The sequence below is a fragment of the Dendropsophus ebraccatus genome, chromosome 8, assembly GCF_027789765.1.
Source record: "Dendropsophus ebraccatus isolate aDenEbr1 chromosome 8, aDenEbr1.pat, whole genome shotgun sequence".
Taxonomy (NCBI): domain Eukaryota; kingdom Metazoa; phylum Chordata; class Amphibia; order Anura; family Hylidae; genus Dendropsophus; species Dendropsophus ebraccatus.
Genome location: NC_091461.1, coordinates 86,193,658 through 86,217,398, shown reverse-complemented (window position 1 = coordinate 86,217,398; position 23,741 = coordinate 86,193,658). Strand labels below are relative to the sequence as shown.

The 23,741-nt window shown below is 46.6% G+C and overlaps 1 protein-coding gene across 2 annotated transcripts in view; it reads left to right on the top strand.

Annotated features, from left to right (window-relative positions):
- Positions 1-7,421: 7,421 nt before the first annotated feature.
- The window catches only part of LRRC18 (leucine rich repeat containing 18), a 68,890-nt gene continuing 52,570 nt past the window's right edge, over positions 7,422-23,741 (top strand). For both annotated transcript variants that reach the window (XM_069979266.1, XM_069979264.1), the window contains exon 1: positions 7,422-7,588. The gene's annotated coding sequence lies outside the window, so the exon portion shown is untranslated. The remainder of the gene's footprint in view (positions 7,589-23,741) is intronic.

The window sequence follows — 23,741 nt, the reverse complement described above, 5'->3', positions numbered from 1 at the left end:
CAATCCCAGAGGACCCAGTGCTTGCATGTCTATCTCCTCCTGCTGGTGAGTATCTTACTATGCACAGACCTAGAAAACGCATGTCTGACGTATCCCCATTGTGAACTACACGCATATGTTCAATTAACTTGGGGCAACCCTTTCCTGTCCGGACAGATCTCACATGTTCAGCAAATCTAACCCGCATAGAGCGGATCGTTTTTCCAATGTGATAGTGACCGCAGCTGCAAATCACGGCATACACCACGGTCCAGTCTATAACTTACCTCTTCATAGAAGAGGGCAGGACTGGGCGTGAAGCCATGTAGTCCAGTATTCTATAGAGACACGGGTCAGAATCACCTTGGCTGCAATCTAGTTATACCTGCCTTTCTCTCTAATACGTGCATTTGCAATGGAAGTTGATGCTTTATCCTAATTTAGTACTGCCATCCACATGCAGTGTATATCTCCTCCTCATATCCTACTGCCCCCTTCCTTCCCTATCCCTGCTTCCTTTATTCCGTATCCCATATCCTCTCCCCGCCCCCCCTCCCTTCCCCACTGTTTCCCTTCTTCATAGCGTACTTCCTTATCTCCCTGCTCTTGCCCTTATCTCCCCCTTTTCCTTCTCTTCTTCTCCCCCTCCATTGGCTGGAGATGAGAGAAAATATGTATACATGTAGATCACACTTTGATGCACTCCTTTAAAGATATGGGAGCAAACCGGGTAGGCTGATGGCGAGGTTGGCCAGGGGCCCACATGCCATTCACCATATCCAATCCCTGAAGGATTAAAAGGGTGTGGCTCATCAGGACCCCTTCAAGGTCAATGAGATCCTGCGAGATTTCTATGGAGATCTCTATAAAGACGTCTCTCCTTCAATCGCTTCAGATGGAGACTGGCTGGGTAGCTCTTGGTTACCCTCCTTGACAGAAGAAGATAGGGAGCTGCTTAATGCCCCTTTCTCATTGGAGGAAATAGGGAAAGTGGTCAAGGAGCTGAAGCCGAATAAAGCGCCTGACCCTGACGGGTATACGGGGATTTCTACAAGCTCCTGATAGGCGAGATAGGCCCTACCCTCCTGACCTTATACAACTCCTTTCAGCAAGGCTCCCCAGTATCCCGAGATATGAATACTGCCGGGTGTTACCTAAGCCAGGGAAGGACTTGTCGAGTCCGGGAGGGTACCGGCCTATCTCGCTTATAAATGTGGACCTTAAAATAGCCTCCAAGGCCATGGCAGACCAACTAGCACAAATCTTGCCACGCCTTATCTCCCATAATCAAGTAGGCTTTGTAAAAGGCAGGTTAGCAGTTACTAATATTAGGAAAGCAATCTCAGTTCTGGACGAGGTCCAACAGCGCCCTGAGCTTCAACCCTCCCCTGCCATATTATCCATCAATGCTGAGAAAGCCTTCGATAATGTGCGGTGGGAGTGGGTGTGGCAGGTGATACAACATATGGGCTTTGGGGGAGCTTTTATGAACTACCTGAAATCTCTATATTCCTCCCCCCAAGCTAGGGTGGGTACCCTGGGGTTTTTATCATCTTCCTTTTTTCCAGAGAAGGGAACCAGACAGGGGTGCCCCCTATCACCCTTGCTCTTCAACCTGGCTATAGAGCCACTCTCCAGAGTTCTGGCTAATCACCCTGAGTTGCATGGGATTGAGGTGGGGGTGTCCCTGTCCGGACCGCACTGTTCGTGGACAATCTTCTGTTATTTTTGGAGACGCCGCAGACAGACCTACAACAAGTTTTTAATATCATAGAGGATTTCAGCATCCCTTCCGGTTTTAAGGTAAATGTGGTCAAAAGTACAGTTCTCGACCTCTCCAGAGGCCCCGGGGGGCTCCTAGCGTCTGTGTTAAATGTACCAGTGTCCATCTCCCGTGCACACATGAAATATTTAGGGATAAATATAGGTAGGGAACCGGCTCTTTATATAAGTTGAATTTTCCGCCACTTTTTCAGTCTATTTTTCAGAGACTGACCCAATTGAAATCACTGCCGCTTTCTTTTATGTCCAGATGTCACCTTATCAAAATAATTGCATTTTCTCACCTATTGTATCCTATGCAGACTATCCTTGTTCTACTCACACATCTGGACATAAAACAAATCAACTCGGCATTCACAAAATTTATATGGGGGGGGGGGGGGGGAAGGGTAGCGTCCCCGAATAGCTCTCAAAAAACGGACATTATTTAGGGATGGGTGGGGGGGGGGGGGGCTGAACTTCCCGGATGTCCGAAGTTACAACCTGGCATGTCTGCTCAGACATGGTATAGACTGGATGAGGGGCGGAGGAGCTTTCTCTAATGTGAAGTTGGAGGAAGCAGTTGCTTCCCCCTGGCCACTACCAGCCCTATTATATACTAAACTGCCAGCTATCCCCCCTCACATCAAGAAATGTACCTTGTTACCTGATACCATTATAGCATGGAAAGCATGCCTGCGTGATATGAAATGGCCATATGCAATAGGCAAAGAAATGCCAATCTGGTCCCACCCTGAACTACAGAAAGAGGCGAGAAACAGAAACTGGTTCTCTCAGGAATGGATGCGAAAGGGCATCACCAAAGTCTCCCACATCCTGCATGACTCTGAGCACAGATACCTTGAGTTTGCTGAATTACAGGCAAAATACTCCCTGGGCCCGGGTCACTTTTTTTTGTTATATAACCAAGTGGTGTCCTTTTTACGGTCACAATGTAGAGACCTGAAGTCCTTCTATCAATCAAATTTTATAGATGACGCTATAAAGGTGGAAGCTCAGATACACTCTGACACTCAAATACTGGGAGTCCTACTTTTTCCAAACCTATTATAGAAGGCTGGCTGGTAGTACGTAAAGCAGTCATAAATGAAACTTGGAAAGAAACTCAATACAAAATTATACATCATGCAACTTATGGGTTTAATCTTCCTAAGACTCCAGCGAACCCAGATCGTATTGAAGCCTCTCCTAATTGCAACACTAGATGTACAGACTTGGTCCATGGACTAGTTACATGTCCCTTGTCCAGACACTTTTGGATTTCTCTGAAAGGACTCTTGCTGAGCAAACTCAGGATATCTGTGCCTCTGGACCCGCTGACACTGTTATTCCATATTTCCCCTGGAGAAGGCAAATTGGCTGCTCTCTATCATGTGTTTATTCTGGTCGCCTAATGATGTTTACTAGCCAAATGATTAGTTCATCAAATGCCACAAATAGAAGAAGTTATCTTTCAGGTTAAAAAATACATGTATTTCGATCACATGGAAGTCTCGCGTTCGCTTGAGAAACTGACAAGAGGCTTCTTTAAAAAGTGGAAAACTTTTATTTGTAATTTCCTATCACATGGCGAAATTCAACAATTAATGGTCCGCTTTAAGGACACGACCTGGTATCTTCGAAAGGATGTGGCCGGAACACTGGGCAAATTGAAAATTAGGCACTAAAAGACCATGGTGTAAGATATTTTGTGATACCTCTTATATTTCTGATATGCAGTTGGGGGGGGGGGGGGGGGGAAAGAAGGCAAAAATTCTTAATGAGGCAGATGTCAACTGTCCCATACAGGGGTGGGGCGTAGATATGACAGAAGTAGGCAGAGGTGTAGCTAGGCTCACCTGCACCCGGGGCAAAGATTCAATTTGGTGCCCCCCCCCTTCTTGTGTGCGCACTAGGCACAAGGGTGCCCATGTTGTCCGTATATATACATACATATATATATATAAATATTTTAATTAAGTTATATTATAAACTAATATAATTTCATAAATGCAATGGAGTAACCCTTAAACCTCTGGTCTCCATAGCAGCAGCTATGCGTGATACAGCTATGGTTTTTTTACATTATGTTATGAGGATAGGGATAGCTTACATGCCAAGTAGGGTTTATGCAGGCCGGGGAGGTCAGACAATCTAAGCAGGCGGATAGGCAAGGGGGACCAGGAACAAGAGAAGGAGACTGCAGACAGGCTGTACAGCAGCTGGAACTGAACTAGTGTGATCTCATAACCTCCTCACTTGCGGTCATGCACCACTACTATCTGGAACTTAGGGGAGGACTTAAGGAAAGAGACCTGAAGTGTTCGAAGGGTGGAGCCAGACAATTTTAAATTCCTGGACAGATGAACTTGCTCCCTGCCACTTCTCCCAGAGTGTTGGGAAAAGATGGATACAATCCTGGAAAACTTCTCCCAGTTTCCCAATATTGGATCCAGCTTTTCCCCGGCACCTGGAATGGAGAGGCAGGGAGTGGAGCAGCGTTGAAAAGCAGATGGCTTGATGAGCGGAGCACTGATCCAACAAAGAGCTTCGCTTTATTTAGATGAGCGGTTCGCTCATCTCTACTGGCAGCACTAGTGTGGTGTTCACTACATAAGATAAATATTGTCATATTTACTGTGTACCTGGAAGAATGATTATCAGGCAGCAATGGGATAAAATCATCATTTTCTAAAGTACTTCCATTTTTCCTTTTAAAATTTGGTGCCTAGGTAACTTAACGGAGGCGCTGTTTTCTCCGTTCCCTGCTGTCTATACCTGTGAATTAGGAGGCAAAGTTTCCTGATTTATCTCCAGCATGACACCCAGTGTAATCTGATTCTATGGTGCCGTCTCCTAATGCACAGGTATGCTCAGCAGAGGAGACAACAGCAGCAATACCTCCAGTAAGGTATTCCCTCACCAAATTCAAAACAGAAATAATTTAGAAAAATTACTTGTATCCATTGTTGTCTGATGGTCCCTGTATGTACAGATACAGGTGCATTAGAGATCGGCGTAGGGAACCTTGGCTCTACAGCTAAAGCGTTGGCTGTCCAGGCATGATGGTAGTTGTAGTTCTGTAACAGCTGGAGAGCCAAGGTTCCCTACCCCTGCAGCTAGTAGGTAAGGTTTATATATATATGATTTATATTTGGAGAGGGCAGTCATTTAAGAGAACCAATCACAGACGATTCTTCTTATATATATATATTTTTCCAAATATTTTTATTAAATTTTCATATAAAACAGAGCATAGAAACATAAAGTGCCATACACGGCATGATAACTGCATAGCACACAAAACAAGATTGTGGCTTCACCACAAAACAGGCAAAAATGTGAAACAACAAAAGCAATGTAAAATGGAATGTATCATGGAAGTTGCGAAGCTCCCAAATTTCCCTTCAGCGACTGCGTACAATACCATTTTGTGAATTGGAATGGTTTAACAATGTCGTGGATTGCTTGTAAATCATAATGTTTTAAAATAAAGGGTCTCCATTTCTTAAAAAACTTCTTAGTTCCAGAGTCTTTATGCCTCTCTGTGTCTATCTTGTCAACACCAAAAAATACTTTCAGTTGTTTTACTACCATAGCAATATCGGGTACAGTGGGCAATAACCAGTTAGTGAATAAACACCATAAGGCAACCAGTAAGGTGATATGAACCAACTGGGGTATTACTCTGTTATCAGATGCTGCTTCGGGGGCTCTCAATTGGTGAAACAGGAGCACTTTCGGGGCCAAATCTAGTTTAATCTTATAATTGGTATGGATGTACGAAATTATCATGGTCCAATAGGAGACTGTGGATTGGCATGTCCACACTCCATGCCACAGATTAGTTAGGGGGGTATGACACTTAGGACATTTTGTGATCCTATCAGGGAAGGATGGTGACGGAAGAATGTTGAATGTTGAAGAATGCTGAGTGAGAAAGCTTAAAGTATGTCTCCTGCCATCTTCGTTAATAACACATTTTCTAATTATCGCCCCACCCGCTAAAATTACTTCAGTAATGTCCTTGTCGCCTGTCCTTCTTATTTTTTTTATTCCTCCATTTAATTCAATTTACTTTTGAAAATTTTTTGTAAATATAATTAGTTAATTTTGTTGCCCCGTTTTTTATTTATTCAAATTTTCCTTCACGGTCACACGCCGGCTCTTTTCAAAAGAGTCGGAGCGTGACAGGAAACTACCAGCATGCACAGAGGCGGGAAGGGCTCCCATTAGCCTTTGCCCGCCGCTCTGTCAATACACAGCGATCTCGTGCTATACAGCGAATGTCTGTCCTGACTGAGCTTATTAGTTTATTTCTGAAGACATTGACTGCCTTTGCAGTCTGTATCTTATACTTTACCTAATCCTTCCTAGCGGTGTAGTAAAGGCCGGGTGCCGTCATCTTGATGACGTCACTTGCGTTTCAGCGGTGCCAAGTAACGTCATGAACATGGCGCCCGGACTTACTGCACCATTACAGAGAAGTGGGTAAAGTATAAAATACAGCTTGCAAAGGCAGTCTTTATCCTCATAAATAGAGCCTTAGCAGTCTGTATCTTATACTTTACCCTCTCCTCTGTAGCAGTGCAGTAAAGCCGTGCCCCATCTTGATGACGTCAGTGACATCATTGGTATGCAAGTGACGTCATCATAATGATTTTTTCGCTGTTCTCCCTGAGTTCAGTGATTGTTGTGTTTTGTTGGTCTATTTTTCATTGCCCCAGGTAGCCAGAATCCTACTCCACACTGACGAGGGGCAAATACCCTGAAACTGCAGTCTGTGGATGGATGCCTAGCCTTGGTAACCCTTGTCTTATGTTGTTATACTCGCCACAGAGTTAGACTTTGACTTACAGGGGCCACCCTGGTGTTTCCCTATTCCCAAAGCTCGCAACAGAGTGAGGACCTGAGGGACTACGAATCAGGGTAATTTGGTGCTCTCCCCACTAGGTGGCACCACTTGGCAACGGGATTCCTTCTCTGGAGAGAGGGATATCTGGCTATTCCTGTGTTTTGAGACTCGCAACTGAGGCTCCACGGACCCCTTCTTTGCATATTCAAATTTTGTAGGGGACAATCTGTGGAGACTGTGGAGTACTCTATTGGATTTTTTCGCTTTTCTCCCTGAGTTCAGTGATTGTTGTGTTTTGTCATCCTTCACCCTCCTCCCCAGACTGGCCACCATTCACCCTCCTCCCTAGACTGTTTCTTCCTCCTCCATAGTACACAGGACCTGCGGTGACATCATAGTCACATGTCAAGGTCCTTCACCATCTTCAGTACACTACTGTCTCCTAGCTACTATTTAGCCCTGATTTGATCAAAATCACGGTAAAAACGCATCAATTTTGCGCACATCAAAGCTAAACAGCAGCCAAGAGACAGTACAGTATGGAAAATACCTCTGATCAACTAAAAATCCCCCCTGTCTCCCCACACTGACAGAGGGCAAGACGCTTCCAGGCTGTCTCATCCACTGTGATCTTTCTCCCTCTGCTCTCTGTGCTGGCGCCCCCCCCCCCCTGGTCTCTGCAGGGCAGCTGCCCCCCATGTCCCTCTCGCTACGCCCCTGGCTTTGGGAAGGAAATAGACACTTTACCTCAGCTACTACTCTCTCTGTCTTCTTGCAGTGACACTGTTTCTGGCCTCAGGTTCTCATGCTACACTTGGTGGAGATGTCTCACCAGGTCCATTGGGCCCAACTGTCACTATTGCTCCCTGGATCAAGGGTGCTCTTCAATCCCAGCTCCACACTTCTCACCCTCCCCTCTTCATTATAGTACAGATAAGACAGACAAAGAGAAGGGGAGGACCAGCACACAGGAGAAGGATATTACTGGACAAGGTAATGTGTAGGCCACAGCATGTCTTAGGCTCTTTTACACCACATTTTATGGTTATATGTTGGGAGACTCGCTGATGTATATCTCTGCCATACAGCTATCATGGACACCACTTTGTAGCAACCATCATATATACTAGACTCCCCTATGTAGTCATCATACATAGTCACACAGCAAAAGAAAACACATACTATTTATATGTATGGTTGAAAAAGATTCCATTTAATTTCAACTAATGGAGGAGAAAATATATGGATGAAGGAGTGGAAAATATAAAGGATAGCACCTGTATCATGAAAATCATGTCTTTTATTCCGCCATATTGAATATACAAATAAGCTCTCAGAGGTACTGTACATACTGAGCTTTTCAGGAAGATTTATCAAGAAGTCTTACAATAGTAATGTTCTTTGTTGCCCATATCAACCAATCACAGCTTAGCATTCATTTTACCAGGGCTCATGAGTATTTGAAAGCTAAGCAGTGATTGGTTGCTATGGACAACAAATAACATCCCTATTATAGGACTGCTTGATAAATCTCCCCCATTGCCTCCAACGCTGTTATGTACACATCTGCCACCAATTACTTATAACACACTAATTAAGATACATCCTATCAGATTTGGGCTCCACCACATTATTAAATATGACATTCTTCTCCTTAATATAGAATTCACTAAACTGCAATGTCAGTACCCCAAACCATGATCTCCAATCAATTACTTCTTCGATGGCTTTAACCACTGTTATATAGCTGTTATATAGCTATGTATAGCTGAGGTAAAACCCCAATGATAAAAAAAACAAAAAACGCCCAAGTGCAATTATCATGCAAAAAAATTGGGAAGTCCCGACCAAGCAATTGAGATGTCGGATACCTGCAGTTACACCATAGGGTCCATGGGGACCTCTTTATTTGCACTACAATAATAAGCGAGGCGTGTAACCACCACTACTCCAAATTCATTCCACAAGGCCACAAACAGTTTTGTATCCTCTTTATGTTTTAAAAGATGTTTCAGGTCACCACCACATCTTAAAAGGGTTATTCCCATCTGGGCCAGTGTCCTTTATGGAGCATCAGCCCAAAGCTGAAACCCAATGGGCAAAGGCACCTGCTGGCTATTCAATAAAAGCCATTGCAAATGGTATTCATCTTGTCATCTTGTAGGTCCAAGTATAAGTGGCTGGGATGCAGCAATACTGAGCTGAATCAGCTTAGCTTGGCTGTGCTGCCTACTGAGGTAACACATGTCTCCAAGGACAATCTAAGCCCTGAAGACATGTGTGACCAGTGTCGGACTGGGCCACCAGAGGAACAGAGGATCCTCCGGTGGGCCCCTCCCCCACTCCCACTGCCTGTCCAGCAGCTGGGGCCCCCAGACAGCCATGGGATGATGCTGCCTGTCCTCAGTGGGCAGCATCACCCTCCCAGCTGCAGCAGGATAAATACATGGTTTTGCCGGGTCTGCCCGACTCTGAGGAGACAGCCCCGGCAAAACCATGTCCTGGGTAGTCCAGTGAAGCTCCGCCCCCCGCTGGAAGCCCCACCCCTCCTGCGTTTGTTCTCACTCAAGCAGAGCAGGGAGAGGAGTCGCTGGGGCACAAGAGGAACCTTACAGGTGAGGTAAGTATATCTGTTTGTTGTTTTAAATACAGATGGAGGGGCTGGAAAATAATGAGGGAGGTACTGGTATGCTGATGAGGGGCAAAAGGATGAGGGGGTACTACTATAATGATGGAAGGGCAAAAGGATGAGGGGGTACTACTATAATGATGGAAGGGCAGGAGGGTGAGGGGGTACTACTATGATGATGGAAGGGCAGGAGGGTGAGGGGGTACTACTATGATGAAGGGGTAGTAGTATGATGGGGTAGGAGGAGGATGGATGGGTAGTAATATGATGGAGGAGCAGGAGGATGAGAGGGGTACTACTATGATGATGGAAGGGCAAAAGGATGAGGGGGTACTACTATGATGATGGAAGGGAAAAAGGATGAGGGGGTACTACTATGATGATGGAAGGGCAGGAGGATGAGGGGGGTACTACTATGATGATGGAGGGGCAGGAGGATGATGGGGGTAGTAGTATGATGGGGTAGGAGGGTGATGAATGGGTAGTAATATGATGGAGGGGCAGGAGTATGAAGGGGGTAGTAGTATGATGATAAAGGGCGTAGTATGATGATGGAGGGGCAAAAAGATGAATGGCTAGTAGTATGATCTTGGAGGGGCAGAAGGATGATGAAGGAGGTAGTAGTATGATGATGGAGGAGCAGGAGGATGAGAGGGGTAGTAGTATGATGATGGAGGAGCAGGAGGATGAGAGGGGTAGTAGTATGATGATGGAGGAGAAGGAGGATGAGAGGGGTAGTAGTATGATGATGGAAGAGCAGGAGGATGAAGGGGTAGTAGCAGTGGCGGAACTACCGCCGTAGCAACGGTAGCGGTTGCTACGGGGCCCGCCGCATCAAGGGGCCCGGCCCGGCCAGCTAGTCCTTGTGTCCTCTCAGAGTTCAGTTTCTCCCCGGTTAGGCCACCCGGGGAGAAACTGTCTGGACTCTGTATTTGAACTATGGACGGGCCCGCACCTACCCATGCGTACGGGGCCCGCCCCGGCATCTGTCCCCGCCTCTGTCCCCGCGGCCGCCTCTCATGTTGCTTAGTCCCCGGGGCGGCGGGCCGCCTCCGAAGTCACTGCTGAGCCGTCTCCTCCCCCACGTAAGTGCACGCACGCACGCACGCAGGTCCTCTCTGCTGTGCCGTACCGTGGGGGAGGGGGGCGGAGTCACAGGCGCCATTATTGAGGCGGACTGACGGAGAGCAAGTGACTTGGGCCCCAGAGGTATCCCTGCTGCTGCAGCTGCTGAATAGCTGCCTGTCACTGTGTGTGTGTGTGTGGGGGGGGAATGATGATGATGATGATGGGGGGGCAGGGGGGGAATGATGATGATGGGGGGGCAGGGAGGGAATGATGATGATGATGGGGGGCAGGGGGGGGAATGATAATGATGGGGGGGCAGGGGGGGAATGATGATGATGATGATGGGGGGGGCAGGGGGGGAAAGATGATGATGGGGGGCAGGGGGGGAAAGATGATGATGATGGGGGGGCAGGGGGGAATGATGATGATGATGGGGGGGCAGGGGGGAATGATGATGATGGGAGGGGGCAGGGGGGGGAATGATGATGATGATGGGGGGCAGGGGGGGGAATGATGATGGGGGGGCAGGGGGGGAAAGATGATGATGGGGGGCAGGGGGGGAAAGATGATGATGATGGGGGGCAGGGGGGAATGATGATGATGATGGGGGGGCAGGGGGGGAAAGATGATGATGGGAAGGGGCAGGGGGGGAATGATGATGGGGGGGCAGGGGGGGAATGATGATGATGATGGGGGGGCAAGGGGGGAAAGATGATGATGGGGGGGCGGGGGGGGAATGATGATGATGGGGGGGCAGGGGGGGAAAGATGATGATGATGATGATGATGATGGGGGGGCAAGGGGGGAAAGATGATGATGGGGGGCAGGGGGGGAATGATGATGATGATGGGGGCAGGGGGGGAATGATGATAATGATGGGGGGCAGGGGGGGAATGATGATGATGATGATGATGGGGGGGCAAGGGGGGAAAGATGATGATGGGGGGCAGGGGGGGAATGATGATGATGATGGGGGGGCGGGGGGGGGAATGATGATGATGGGGGGGCAGGGGGGGAATGATGATGATGGGGGGGCGGGGGGGGAATGATGATGATGGGGGGGCGGGGGGGGGAATGATGATGATGGGGGGGCAGGGGGGGAAAGATGATGATGGGGGGCAGGGGGGGAAAGATGATGATGATGGGGGGGGCAGAGGGGGAAAGATGATGATGATGGGGGGGCAGGGGGGGAATGATGATGATGATGGGGGGGCAGGGGGGGAATGATGATGATAATGGGGGGGCCAGGGGGGAATGACGATGATAGGGGGGGAATGATGATGATGATGGGGGGCAGGAGGGGGAATGATGATGATGGGGGGGCGGGGGTTGGAATGATGATGATGGGGGGCAGGAGGGGGAATGATGATGATGGGGGGGGGGGCGGGGGTTGGAATGATGATGATGATGGGGGGCAGGGGGGGGAATGATGATGATGGGGGGGGCGGGGGTTGGAATGATGATGATGATGGGGGGCAGGGGGGGGAATGATGATGATGGGGGGCGGGGGTTGGAATGATGATGATGATGGGGGGCAGGGGGGGAATGATGATGATGGGGGGGCAGGGGGGGAAAGATGATGATGATGGGGGGGGCGGGGGGTGGAATGATGATGATGGGGGGCAAGGGCTGGAATGATGATGATGATGATGATGATGATGATGGGGGGGGGAATAATGATGATGATTATGATCCCAGGCCCTAATAAGATGCAGGCCAAAATCATGGGGGGGGGGGGGCCCAATGTGAAAGTTTGCTATGGGGCCCTGCCATTTCTAGTTACGCCCCTGGGTAGTAGTATGATAATGGAGGTGCAGGAGGATGAAGGAGTAGTAGTATTATCATGATGATGGATGATATGGTCAGTAACAGTGTGATGGTATGTTTAGAGGTACAGTATGGTGATAATATATATATTAGTTCTGTTCTGGGGTCACTTCCACACACTGAGCCCCCACATTACTATGCATTCTGATCTCCCACAAAGCATTCAGTGTACAATACACCAAGAATCCTCCAGGTACAACAGCTGCAAGCACTACAACTCCCAGCATTTACTGATAGTCTGCATCCCTCAAGATATGCTTGGAGTTGTTGTACATATGAGCTGCCACTGTAGAGACATATAGTGCTGGACCTTTAGGGCTGATGGTTGTAACAGATTACGGCCGCCAAAAGCTTCTGCACAACAAACAATTATTAAAGGTTTGTTCTGTCTGAAACTACAACTCCCAACATACCCTTCATTAAAGCTTCATAATTGTAGGGTATTCTGAGATTTATAGTTCGACTGAAAACATGTCATTCACAAGGGAGTTATCACAGATCCAGATGAATCCAGGATAGGGCCGGGTCAGTATATCGTTTTTTTTACCGATTCTTCTTTGGTGGGCCCCAAGGATCATTTCCCCAGTCCGACACTCTGTGTGACCTCAGTGGGAGACTGTGGAGGACATTAAAACTAAACTTACTGCTCCTCAAGGTCTCAACCACCCAACAGTCGTCTTAGCACGGCCACTGCTTTCATAGCTGAGAGCAGTGGTTGGGACTCTAGGCAACAAGCTGATAACTAAACAGGGACACCAAGGGGCCGGGTTCACACATCTATGTGCAGCCTGTGATATACAGTTCCTGTGCTGGTTGCATATAACGTACTGGACACTTTAACCCTAATGGGAATCCCTGCATCATAATACATTATAAGGCTATGTTCACACTACGCAAGCTCCGTAATAATCACAGCCGTTGTTGCCGAATTGTTACAATGGCTGTGATTACTACGTAGCTTACATAGTGCTGCTTTTTATGGAATCCCGGCCGAAGTGTATACACATAGTCAGTTTTCTGCGGCCGCTATTCATTGAATAGCAGCCGTAGAGAACCTGTCAGTGCACACAATGGAGCGTGCAGCTCCGGCCGCATGTTCCATTGTGAGCAGCGGGAAATTCGGATGTGGGGGCACACTGATGCGCCCGCATCCAAATTCAGCGGCAGTGAAGATCATCCGGCCGGTACAGCAGTACCGGCCGGGATGATCTTTTCTGACATCGGCTGTTCCTTGACCTGGCTGGGTCACGGAACTGCCGGTGTCTTACACTGTTGGAACATGGCTTAATGCAGTGATCTTCGGAATAGTCAAAGCAGTACACTACCAAACTGACACAGCCGTGATTACAATGACAATTACAATGATACCTAAATAAAAGCAGATTTTTTTTTTTTGTAAGGTAGATATGCTTAAAAAGTTCTTCTGTCCCCTATGGCATTTCATTTTTCCTTCTATGGAGCTCATGTGTAAGGGCTCATTTTTTGCACCCTGACATACATTTTATCAATATCATTTTGGTTTACATGAGTGTTTTTTAGTAACTAGTGGATTCTTGCACGGATTGTGTGATTACAGCCATACTTATGTTGTTGCAAACTCTGAGGTTTAAAGGCCCTATTACACCAAAACATGTCTGACAGATTATCTGACAGATTTTTTCAGCCAAAGCCAGGAATGGATTTGAAAAGAGGAGAATTCTCAGTCTTATCTTTACGACCTGTTCTCTGTTTATGGTGCCTGACTTTGGCTGAAAAAATCTGTCAGAAATCTTTTGGTGTGATAGAGCCCTAAGTGTTAATGTTTGTACATTCTATATAACAGATGAGTGATGCCTTGGTCACATAGCTTGCCCCCATGGTTTTTCATGAAAACATTAGCTAGGCATTGTGTGAAGTAGTCCCTATTCCAAACCTAGAGTCAAGCTGCTACAAACAAGTTACTTCCTAATTCCAGTCCACCCTGTGACAATAGAGTTCTGCCAAACAGGAGAAGACCGTGGAATAAGGGTCTCCTTATGCACACTAGTCTTTAAACATCCTGTATATATTCCTCCAAGTATTGTGTGACAGACCAGAATTTGAGCGTAAAAGTACGGTACCACAGAGTTGGGTTTGGGATGGGCTCTTTATTCAGCTACATATCTTTATAAAATTACAAACATATCTTCTGTTTATCAAAAAGCCCATAATAGGACAAAGAAGAAAAAAGGGGATCTTGTATCAGGCTCTACACCAGAGAATAAAATAAATAATTTATTGCACTTTTGTTTTATTTTATTCTCTGGTGTAGCACCTCATACAAGATCCCCCTTTTTTCTTCTTTGTCCTATTTGTTAGGGCCACGGCGGCGTCCCGTACTCCGGACCGCCGCCGCACCCTCTCTCCTACATCTGCAGCCATATGCAGGGACCCGGCGCTGCTGTTGCTTTGGCCCCGAGGGGCGCCTCACCTCACCGCGCTCCTGTCCGTCGCTGTGCCGGCCGGCGCGCGTCCCCGCCTCCTAGGGCGCGCGCTGGCTGTCTCAGTTTTAAAGGGGCAGTGCGCTCCTAATTGGTCCACATGTCAATCACTCCCCTATAAGTTCCAGCTCTGCCCCCTTCCAGGTGTTGGAGCCTCTACATGCTTCCCATAGCGTTTGGCCCAGCTCCCTGTTGTTCCTGATTCCTGTCCGCTACCTGGTCCCTAGTCCTTGTTCCTGATTCCTGTCCGCTACCTGGTCCCTAGTCCTTGTTCCTGGTTCCTGCTCCTCTGTTTACTTTGCTCCTGTGTTCAGACAGTCACCTGCGGTTAAACCTACAGACCTCTGCCAGCACCTTTTCCTGCCTACTGCTCCTGCCACGCCTCGCCTGCCGTCACTAGCAACCAAGCCAGCAACCTGGGGGTCGCCTGCCGCAGCAAGTCCATCCCGCCTTGTGGCGGGCTCTGGTGAAAACCAGCGGCCCCTTAGACTCCGCTCCCTGGTGAGGTTAGTGCCATCGCTGGTGACGGTCCAGTGGATCCACTACTCCAGGCGTTACACTATTTATCATTACCAGTTGTTTCCTATCCGGTTGGGATCAGTGGCAGCAATTCCAGGCGAGCATCTATTGATTTTTCCAAAAGTGATTCTAGGTGTTGTGCCCTCAGTACAAAATCCACTAGGGGAGTGCGTTTTTGCCCCACCTAATATGCAAGAATACTCCTGTTGTCTGCACATGAGCGCCTGTGTTTCTCTTTTTTTCTCAAAAAGCCCATAATGTACTATTACATTTATTCAAAACTTTACCTATTATTCACATTAACAATAATAAATTTTGTCTGACACCTTCCACTTCTGAATTTATTAGGTCTGAAATCAGTGGTGTGGTTATAGGGGTCGCAGCTACAACTGGATCCATCAATTAGCAGGGCCCAGAGGCCCCCTCACCTCTTTGAGGTTGACTGAGGACCAATGAATCCCTCTTCCCCAATAATAATGCCCCCTTCCCCAATAATAAATCTCCTTTCCCAGTAACAATGCCCTCAGTGGCCATTAATAATGTCCCCTTTCTCCCCAAAAAAGCCCCCTGTGTCCAGTAATAATACCTACACTGTAGCTAGATACAGTGCTTCCTGTAGCCAGATTTGCCCCCTTAGCCAGGTATGCCACATGTATCCAGATATGTCACAATGCAGCCAGAAGATATGTACCCTTGCAACCGGGTATATACTCTTGCAGCCATATATAATCCTTTGCAGGCAGGTATATCCTCTTGCAACTATATATATATATATATATATATATATATATATATATATATATATATATATATATATATATACTCCTTTGCGGGCAGGTATATCTGTGGTTTCCCACCACGGGTGTTGCTAGTAGTTACACCCTTCATAAAAGCCTGTACTTTTTGTATGTAAGTGGTGATGCACAGCTGTAGTATTGAAAGGGTTATCGTTTGTTTGTATGTCACATGATCTGTAGACCAAGAAGCATGTTTTCTTCTTCTGTCCTATCATTTCTCTCTTTACTTCTTACATATGCACTCTTCACCCATTCACAGCACACCTTACAGGGGCTGTAGATAGGAAGTTACATGGGTAGAGGAAGTGTAGAGGTCTTTTGTCGCTGGATTCTGTAGAGCACGCTCTATGTAGCAGTCCAGTTGAGCCCTGGCCCTCTGCCAGGTTCCCAGTCTCAGTGTGCAGTCTAGAAGCAGACTCAGGCACATGAAGCTAATCTTTTCCTCTCAAGTAACTTTACTTAACACTATGCAGTGTTAAACCCTTCACTAGAGAGGACAAGTCAGAGATCATCTCAACCCTGCCGTGGACAAGGAGAGTCACAATGCAGGACAGTATCCACAAAGCAAGGCTAGGAACTGATCCAGATAGAGCAAAGTTACTAGAAACCTATGAACTCTATCTCGCAGCGTGGGTGTAAGCAGGGAACCCTCAGCATTCCGCTCATCCCAGGTAACAAGGTCTGGGGCTTGTGTCACCCAACACTTCTTGGGCAATAGGTGGTGTGAAAAACCAAGAGTCAAAACACAGGCACAAGTATTCTCTCTTTCATCTCAAGTATTCTTCTACCCCTACCTCCAACATCTCGGTAGAGCACAGTACTACTTGGGTTGGGACTCTCATGACATCCTCCTCTCTACTCTTCTCATTCTTCTATATACCTCTCAGCACGCAACTGGGTCCACACGACTGTATTACTCCCTATCCACTCACTACAGTTCTGGATCCCAACCTATGAAGTGTAAAGTCTTATATCAATGTAAAGCTGTATGACCTGCTGCACACAAGTATTTTCAGAGTAAAACAGATTTGATTTATAACAAAGAGACTCTGTGATTCCTCATCCAGCACCAACACAGCACACGAACATCCAGCACCAACACAGCACACGCGTCATCTCCCCTTTCTGTGGGTCACTTCTCCACTCCGGACCACCGTGACAACAGCCCAAGGTACCCTGCAACAACCCAGCAGGTCACTGTCCACAAGGGAAAAAGGTGCAACCAGCCCTTTAAACTAAAAGCAGGTGTGCCCTCATACCTGTGTGCCCAACCGGCACTGGCGTCACAACAAAATATCACTGGGCCCAGCTGTATCTCGGCCAACCACCATAGACTTGGCGTCACACGTCACCATTTGGCAAGTGACCGTCCGTGTCGCCTCCACTCCGGGGTGTACCACACCACATATCCCCTTGCAGCCATATATATGTCCCCTTTGCAGCCAGATGTGTCCCTTTTTCGCCATATATATGTCCCTTTTGTAGTTGGGTATGTCTCCAAATATTTCCCCATGAAGCCAGCAGTCAGACACTGTGTGGTGGGCACTGTACCAGGAAAGAGTTAAGGAGGTGGGGGGAGCTGGAGGAGGGCAGGCTTGGAGATTTCACTAAGGACCAATCACTGCCCATTAGGAAGCCGCAGCTGCTGGGGAAACTAAGGTAGGTGAAGTAAAGAGTGACGGTGCCAAAAACAAGTTTTTTTTTTTTTTTTTACTCTCATATGCACCCCCTCTACCTGCTCTGTGTACCACCTGTGGTTCTGAGTGATCTAGAGTATATGGGTATGATTATATGTACTCTATATGCTGCTGATTGTATGTTGTGTTCAGCTATTTCTATTGATCTACATAGTATACAATCTGCATTGTATACAGTATGTGTGAATATACCCACAGTAATACAATATTCTCTGGGTTAATGGTGACACAAAATTTATGCCCAATTCTTATTGTTTCCTTTTTACAATATATACAATTTTGGGTACATTCGATTTTCTATGGCATTAACCATAAAGTATATATAACAAGTTGGTTTTACCATTCAGAAGATGATAATAATATTTACTTTTTTTTATTATTTTACGTTTATTGAATTTTTACACATTTTTAGGCATGTTCACACACTGTAAAATAAAGGTAACATAGGACCATAATTTCAAGGTTAAAATACTGCCGTATTTTCAATATAAAAATGTGCTCCATTAAAGTCAACGGGAAATTGGCCGGCACACACCATATAGAATAATGTCTGTAGTTGATTGCGTCTAAATAATAAACTTGCTTATTATGTAAAGTACAAAATCAGAATCCAGAAGAGGGGTCGAGGTCACGAAAGCCAAAGGTCAGAATCCACAGAATACAAAGGTCAGGTAACGCTAGATCAAGGCACTAGGAACTAGGCTCTATATCAGGCAAAGGAATAATGTCAGGGGAGGAAATTTATAGGGGAAAGAGTATCAGTACTTCCCTGGCTGACACCTTATGCCGATCAGCCAGGGGAGGGGAAACCCCGGCCGCTGCTACATCAAAAGAAAGCGCCGCAGCACTACAACAGCAGGCCGGCTGCTTGGGACGCTGTTAGTGTGCCCCTAGCAACTGGCCCTGCTTATCACTAAGGATGCCGTCAGTGTCTCTATCAGCCGAGCCACGCCTCGGCAGCGCTGGAAGCCGGCCCGCACGACTCGCATCCTAACACTTCCATTTCTTAAGATGGAGACCAAGCCCGGAATCTGCCTCTTTCAGTTCATTTTGACAGTTTATCTTGACATGGTGGCCAACATGTCATTGGCTTGTAGTAGATTTGTCACCTCCAGCTGCATCTCATATGTATTGTGGGGACACAGCAACACCCCCGCTCTACACAAAATATAACAGGTTATGATGGAACATGGAGCATCAGAATATTACATATAATCCACCTACACAATATACTCCTTGCCACTACTGGTCATTATATTCCTCTTATCTGTGTTGTATTTAGAACCATGCTACTTATAGAGACCCGACAGGTGTTCAAGGTAGAACACACCTCTTTATCTAAAATAAAAAGAAAACACTATATAATCCTATACAGATGAACTTTATACCATATTTTTCTGGAATTTTGAGCTCAGAGGGTGGTTGATGGAACATACTCAAATTGGTTCGCAGTTACAAGTGGGTACCACATGGGGAAGTATTTGGTCCACTCCTTTTCAATATGTTTATTAATTACCTTGTTTAGGGGAAGGGTGGGGGATGGGTTACACCATCCTGGAAAATCTCAACCCTAAACTGTTTAATATCCTCAGACCAGAATATGACATTGGAGCTGGCGTAGGTTTAAAATTTTTTGCAGGGACAGGCTCTGTGTGATCTACATACATCCCCTGTGATGGTATGTTTAGAGGTACAGTATGGTGATAATATATATATTAGTTCTGTTCTGGGGTCACTTCCACACACTGAGCCCCCACATTACTATGCATTCTGATCTCCCACAAAGCATTCAGTGTACAATACACCAAGAATCCTCCAGGTACAACAGCTGCAAGCACTACAACTCCCAGCATTTACTGATAGTCTGCATCCCTCAAGATATGCTTGGAGTTGTTGTACATATGAGCTGCCACTGTAGAGACATATAGTGCTGGACCTTTAGGGCTGATGGTTGTAACAGATTACGGCCGCCAAAAGCTTCTGCACAACAAACAATTATTAAAGGTTTGTTCTGTCTGAAACTACAACTCCCAACATACCCTTCATTAAAGCTTCATAATTGTAGGGTATTCTGAGATTTATAGTTCGACTGAAAACATGTCATTCACAAGGGAGTTATCACAGATCCAGATGAATCCAGGATAGGGCCGGGTCAGTATATCGTTTTTTTACCGATTCTTCTTTGGTGGGCCCCAAGGATCATTTCCCCAGTCCGACACTCTGTGTGACCTCAGTGGGAGACTGTGGAGGACATTAAAACTAAACTTACTGCTCCTCAAGGTCTCAACCACCCAACAGTCGTCTTAGCACGGCCACTGCTTTCATAGCTGAGAGCAGTGGTTGGGACTCTAGGCAACAAGCTGATAACTAAACAGGGACACCAAGGGGCCGGGTTCACACATCTATGTGCAGCCTGTGATATACAGTTCCTGTGCTGGTTGCATATAACGTACTGGACACTTTAACCCTAATGGGAATCCCTGCATCATAATACATTATAAGGCTATGTTCACACTACGCAAGCTCCGTAATAATCACAGCCGTTGTTGCCGAATTGTTACAATGGCTGTGATTACTACGTAGCTTACATAGTGCTGCTTTTTATGGAATCCCGGCCGAAGTGTATACACATAGTCAGTTTTCTGCGGCCGCTATTCATTGAATAGCAGCCGTAGAGAACCTGTCAGTGCACACAATGGAGCGTGCAGCTCCGGCCGCATGTTCCATTGTGAGCAGCGGGAAATTCGGATGTGGGGGCACACTGATGCGCCCGCATCCAAATTCAGCGGCAGTGAAGATCATCCGGCCGGTACAGCAGTACCGGCCGGGATGATCTTTTCTGACATCGGCTGTTCCTTGACCTGGCTGGGTCACGGAACTGCCGGTGTCTTACACTGTTGGAACATGGCTTAATGCAGTGATCTTCGGAATAGTCAAAGCAGTACACTACCAAACTGACACAGCCGTGATTACAATGACAATTACAATGATACCTAAATAAAAGCAGATTTTTTTTTTTGTAAGGTAGATATGCTTAAAAAGTTCTTCTGTCCCCTATGGCATTTCATTTTTCCTTCTATGGAGCTCATGTGTAAGGGCTCATTTTTTGCACCCTGACATACATTTTATCAATATCATTTTGGTTTACATGAGTGTTTTTTAGTAACTAGTGGATTCTTGCACGGATTGTGTGATTACAGCCATACTTATGTTGTTGCAAACTCTGAGGTTTAAAGGCCCTATTACACCAAAACATGTCTGACAGATTATCTGACAGATTTTTTCAGCCAAAGCCAGGAATGGATTTGAAAAGAGGAGAATTCTCAGTCTTATCTTTACGACCTGTTCTCTGTTTATGGTGCCTGACTTTGGCTGAAAAAATCTGTCAGAAATCTTTTGGTGTGATAGAGCCCTAAGTGTTAATGTTTGTACATTCTATATAACAGATGAGTGATGCCTTGGTCACATAGCTTGCCCCCATGGTTTTTCATGAAAACATTAGCTAGGCATTGTGTGAAGTAGTCCCTATTCCAAACCTAGAGTCAAGCTGCTACAAACAAGTTACTTCCTAATTCCAGTCCACCCTGTGACAATAGAGTTCTGCCAAACAGGAGAAGACCGTGGAATAAGGGTCTCCTTATGCACACTAGTCTTTAAACATCCTGTATATATTCCTCCAAGTATTGTGTGACAGACCAGAATTTGAGCGTAAAAGTACGGTACCACAGAGTTGGGTTTGGGATGGGCTCTTTATTCAGCTACATATCTTTATAAAATTACAAACATATCTTCTGTTTATCAAAAAGCCCATAATAGGACAAAGAAGAAAAAAGGGGATCTTGTATCAGGCTCTACACCAGAGAATAAATAAATAATTTATTGCACTTTTGTTTTATTTTATTCTCTGGTGTAGCACCTCATACAAGATCCCCCTTTTTTCTTCTTTGTCCTATTTGTTAGGGCCACGGCGGCGTCCCGTACTCCGGACCGCCGCCGCACCCTCTCTCCTACATCTGCAGCCATATGCAGGGACCCGGCGCTGCTGTTGCTTTGGCCCCGAGGGGCGCCTCACCTCACCGCGCTCCTGTCCGTCGCTGTGCCGGCCGGCGCGCGTCCCCGCCTCCTAGGGCGCGCGCTGGCTGTCTCAGTTTTAAAGGGGCAGTGCGCTCCTAATTGGTCCACATGTCAATCACTCCCCTATAAGTTCCAGCTCTGCCCCCTTCCAGGTGTTGGAGCCTCTACATGCTTCCCATAGCGTTTGGCCCAGCTCCCTGTTGTTCCTGATTCCTGTCCGCTACCTGGTCCCTAGTCCTTGTTCCTGATTCCTGTCCGCTACCTGGTCCCTAGTCCTTGTTCCTGGTTCCTGCTCCTCTGTTACACTTTGCTCCTGTGTTCAGACAGTCACCTGCGGTTAAACCTACAGACCTCTGCCAGCACCTTTTCCTGCCTACTGCTCCTGCCACGCCTCGCCTGCCGTCACTAGCAACCAAGCCAGCAACCTGGGGGTCGCCTGCCGCAGCAAGTCCATCCCGCCTTGTGGCGGGCTCTGGTGAAAACCAGCGGCCCCTTAGACTCCGCTCCCTGGTGAGGTTAGTGCCATCGCTGGTGACGGTCCAGTGGATCCACTACTCCAGGCGTTACACTATTTATCATTACCAGTTGTTTCCTATCCGGTTGGGATCAGTGGCAGCAATTCCAGTGTGCAAGAATACTCCTGTTGTCTGCACATGAGCGCCTGTGTTTCTCTTTTTTTCTCAAAAAGCCCATAATGTACTATTACATTTATTCAAAACTTTACCTATTATTCACATTAACAATAATAAATTTTGTCTGACACCTTCCACTTCTGAATTTATTAGGTCTGAAATCAGTGGTGTGGTTATAGGGGTCGCAGCTACAACTGGATCCATCAATTAGCAGGGCCCAGAGGCCCCCTCACCTCTTTGAGGTTGACTGAGGACCAATGAATCCCTCTTCCCCAATAATAATGCCCCCTTCCCCAATAATAAATCTCCTTTCCCAGTAACAATGCCCTCAGTGGCCATTAATAATGTCCCCTTTCTCCCCAAAAAAGCCCCCTGTGTCCAGTAATAATACCTACACTGTAGCTAGATACAGTGCTTCCTGTAGCCAGATTTGCCCCCTTAGCCAGGTATGCCACATGTATCCAGATATGTCACAATGCAGCCAGAAGATATGTACCCTTGCAACCGGGTATATACTCTTGCAGCCATATATAATCCTTTGCAGGCAGGTATATCCTCTTGCAACTATATATATATATATATATATATATATATATATATATATATACTCCTTTGCGGGCAGGTATATCTGTGGTTTCCCACCACGGGTGTTGCTAGTAGTTACACCCTTCATAAAAGCCTGTACTTTTTGTATGTAAGTGGTGATGCACAGCTGTAGTATTGAAAGGGTTATCGTTTGTTTGTATGTCACATGATCTGTAGACCAAGAAGCATGTTTTCTTCTTCTGTCCTATCATTTCTCTCTTTACTTCTTACATATGCACTCTTCACCCATTCACAGCACACCTTACAGGGGCTGTAGATAGGAAGTTACATGGGTAGAGGAAGTGTAGAGGTCTTTTGTCGCTGGATTCTGTAGAGCACGCTCTATGTAGCAGTCCAGTTGAGCCCTGGCCCTCTGCCAGGTTCCCAGTCTCAGTGTGCAGTCTAGAAGCAGACTCAGGCACATGAAGCTAATCTTTTCCTCTCAAGTAACTTTACTTAACACTATGCAGTGTTAAACCCTTCACTAGAGAGGACAAGTCAGAGATCATCTCAACCCTGCCGTGGACAAGGAGAGTCACAATGCAGGACAGTATCCACAAAGCAAGGCTAGGAACTGATCCAGATAGAGCAAAGTTACTAGAAACCTATGAACTCTATCTCGCAGCGTGGGTGTAAGCAGGGAACCCTCAGCATTCCGCTCATCCCAGGTAACAAGGTCTGGGGCTTGTGTCACCCAACACTTCTTGGGCAATAGGTGGTGTGAAAAACCAAGAGTCAAAACACAGGCACAAGTATTCTCTCTTTCATCTCAAGTATTCTTCTACCCCTACCTCCAACATCTCGGTAGAGCACAGTACTACTTGGGTTGGGACTCTCATGACATCCTCCTCTCTACTCT